The following is a 2967-nucleotide window of genomic DNA, read 5'->3' as shown; positions in this document are numbered from 1 at the left end:
ATAGAAGTAATTATTGCTAATTCACAGATACAGATTCACAGACAGATCTATCTTGCAACGATTAGTAATTTTTGATATTCATACTTATATTTTAATATTTATGATTTAATTTCTCTTTCTGTAATTTTTTCCTATAAACAATGAGATTACCAGCAGTGAATAAGCAACTAATCGTAAAATTAGTTAGGCAGATTTAAATTGTGTATCAATATTTACATTTATACAAAGACATTTTTTCATGACCTTTCTCTGTTTCCTTTATTAACTTCTATGTTTTTCGTTGAAATTATTCTTCGTTTGAATTTAGTCATATACAGTCTCTGATACAACACGAATATTATGGCTTGCTATGTATGGCCGTATTTTACAAAAATCGTTCCAGGTGCAACGTGCAATTTTTGTAATAAATATTATTCTCTTGAGACATGCTATTCCAATATAAAAAATCATATAAGGACACATAATGGTATTTATAACATTATTATCCGTTTCAGTGTCAAGCGGCGTGATCGCGCTTCTTCTATCCAGTGCTTAAAAGTGCCAGCGCATCAATTTGTAAATTCACAGTAATTGCATGTTCGGTTTTTGTCGATGCGTGTCTTTACTGTTACCGTTTGGTCGTAGGCAAATTAAAACGAAATTGAAGCAATACAACACTCTGCAAGTGTACATTTTTTAATATTATAAACAAGGCTGGCCGCTTAGCTTTTTTCGACTCAGAATTAGAAGACAAGCGCTATCGCGCCGCTTGGCATTTTTCGATCGAGTTTCTACAAAAGTTCGTGGCACTCAAACGGCACTTAAAAAATTTCCAAAACAGGGGAAGCAAACACTCCTTTTCTGTAATACTAGACGATGAAGTACAATGTGATAGTTGTCATAAAATATATAATATAACTTACATCGCTACAAAACGAATGAAAGCACATTTAAGAATTAAACATAGAATTGATGGAAATACAGCGAGAGAACATCGAAACTGGATAATACATAGTAATGATGTTATACTAAATTGTGATTGTACAATATCGTGCCGACATTACCATCAAGTTTTTCCAAGGAATTATTTCTCTTTAATGAAACATTTGATCACTCATAAAGTCGATGTACCTTTGGAATTCAAATAAACGGGGTAAGAGAGAAACGGCGATAAATCGAATATTATTATTTTATCTCTTTTCATTCTATTATTCATATATATTTTTGTGTACATAATGAATAAAATTATATATAATAAGTAAAATCATCAAATTCAAGATATTTAATATATCTTTATCACAAAGATTATGAATATTAAGATCAAACAGGTTAACAAACAGTTTTTACGTTCTAGGCAAAGTGCTATAGACATTCCTAAAAGCAGCTACAAATAACTAATACGCAATAATTATCAATTTGGCAATGAAAATGACTATATATCACTATATCTTGAAGATTCTGAGTTAAACAGTTCTCAGTCAACGGATTTTGATAAAATTGCTGAATATGATGGCCCTACTGAACTCGAAAATATATTTAAAAGTAAGGAAATGGAAAAATTTTACGCTTTGATGAGTAATAATTTGCTTTTTGACGTAACATTAAGTAATATAACATGAAATTATAATTACAATACATCTACAGTTTTACAAATATATTGTTTATTTATTATGTATTTCAACATAATGTATCAAACATCGACAAAGATATATTTTCGGCTATTTTTCATACTATTAATAGCTATTAAAAAATTTATTACATTATATTATATTTAACATCTCTCAGATATTACATATGTCATGATCTGTTATTGATTTCAAAAATCATTTTTTAAAAGTATTCGGTACACATACATACATATGTACATACATATATATATATATATATATATATATATATATATATATATATATATATATATTGTATATATTCAGGGTGTCCCATTTTAACTTGGACAGTAAAATATCTCAAAAACTAAGCCCAGCAAACAAAAATGTTTCAGACAAAAGTTGTATGGTTTCGAGGGGGCTATAAGATGATATCATTGGTTTGACCTTGAAGAGTTATTTGAAGGTCACATGAAGGTGATCTTCAATTTCTTAAATGGAACCTACTATTTGTCATTGCATATTCTTGTAGCTTATCTCGAGAGCTTTCCAAAACACTATAATTAAGTACCTTTTCGTTAAGTACTTTTTGAGTTATGAGGCTTGAAATAATTTCTTAATTTTACATAAACCGTAAAATATCTTGTAAAATATTCATTTCTCGATTATCTTACCTTAATACTTTTACGTACAAAATAATGAGAGGAATCAATTGGTGTAAAGAAAACACATAGTTGTTTTGAAGAAATAATATGTAATTTGCAATTAACAATTCCATATTTTTTCTTAAAAACAACTATGTGTTTTTTACATCAGTCATTGATTTTGAAACTTATTTTTTAAAAGAAATCAATTATGTATCAAAAATAATTATTTATAATTAAAATTTTAGTTTATTTTTTTACAAATTATTTTAAACTTTAATCTCATTATTTTAAGCTAAATCTCTTAATTGTTACATATTGTAAAACGAAAGAATAATGAAGAAGATGAGAAGAAAAGAGTAGTTTTATAATTTCTTGTAATGTTTTTACATCGGAAATAATCTTAGCTCTCAAATATTCTATTATGTAATAATTTTTCAAAAAATTTAGATTAAAGATGAAAAAAATTATTTTAATGTAATTTTCTATGTCAGCAATATACAGGGTGTTTCATAAGTGATGGGCAAAATTTCAGGAATGAATTCTTCATACTTAGAGAAGAAAAAAAAGTTAATCATCATAGGTCCGGAAATGATTAGTTTTTGAATTATTAAGATTTTTGTAATACAAAATTTTGTCTCATTTCTCGTCTTAGTAGTCCTTTTACAGGCATCAACAATGTTTTTCAAGTTCGGCGGCCTATGTTTACGTTAGCGCGGTGTATTATTCTTATTCTT

The 2967-nt window shown here is 27.5% G+C and overlaps 1 long non-coding RNA gene across 1 annotated transcript; it reads left to right on the top strand.

Moving 5' to 3' along the window:
- Positions 1-324: 324 nt before the first annotated feature.
- On the top strand, positions 325-1739 carry LOC145959574 (uncharacterized). Its single transcript, XR_014435088.1, has 3 exons — positions 325-466; positions 821-1132; positions 1334-1739. It is a non-coding gene; the product is annotated as an uncharacterized LOC145959574 (long non-coding RNA).
- Positions 1740-2967: the final 1228 nt, after the last annotated feature.

Source organism: Camponotus vicinus, unplaced genomic scaffold, assembly GCF_025532165.1.
Source record: "Camponotus vicinus isolate PSW18456_S1 unplaced genomic scaffold, iyCamVici1.0 SCAF_1, whole genome shotgun sequence".
In the NCBI taxonomy this organism is placed as follows: domain Eukaryota; kingdom Metazoa; phylum Arthropoda; class Insecta; order Hymenoptera; family Formicidae; genus Camponotus; species Camponotus vicinus.
This window is presented reverse-complemented; position numbering and strand designations above follow the sequence as displayed.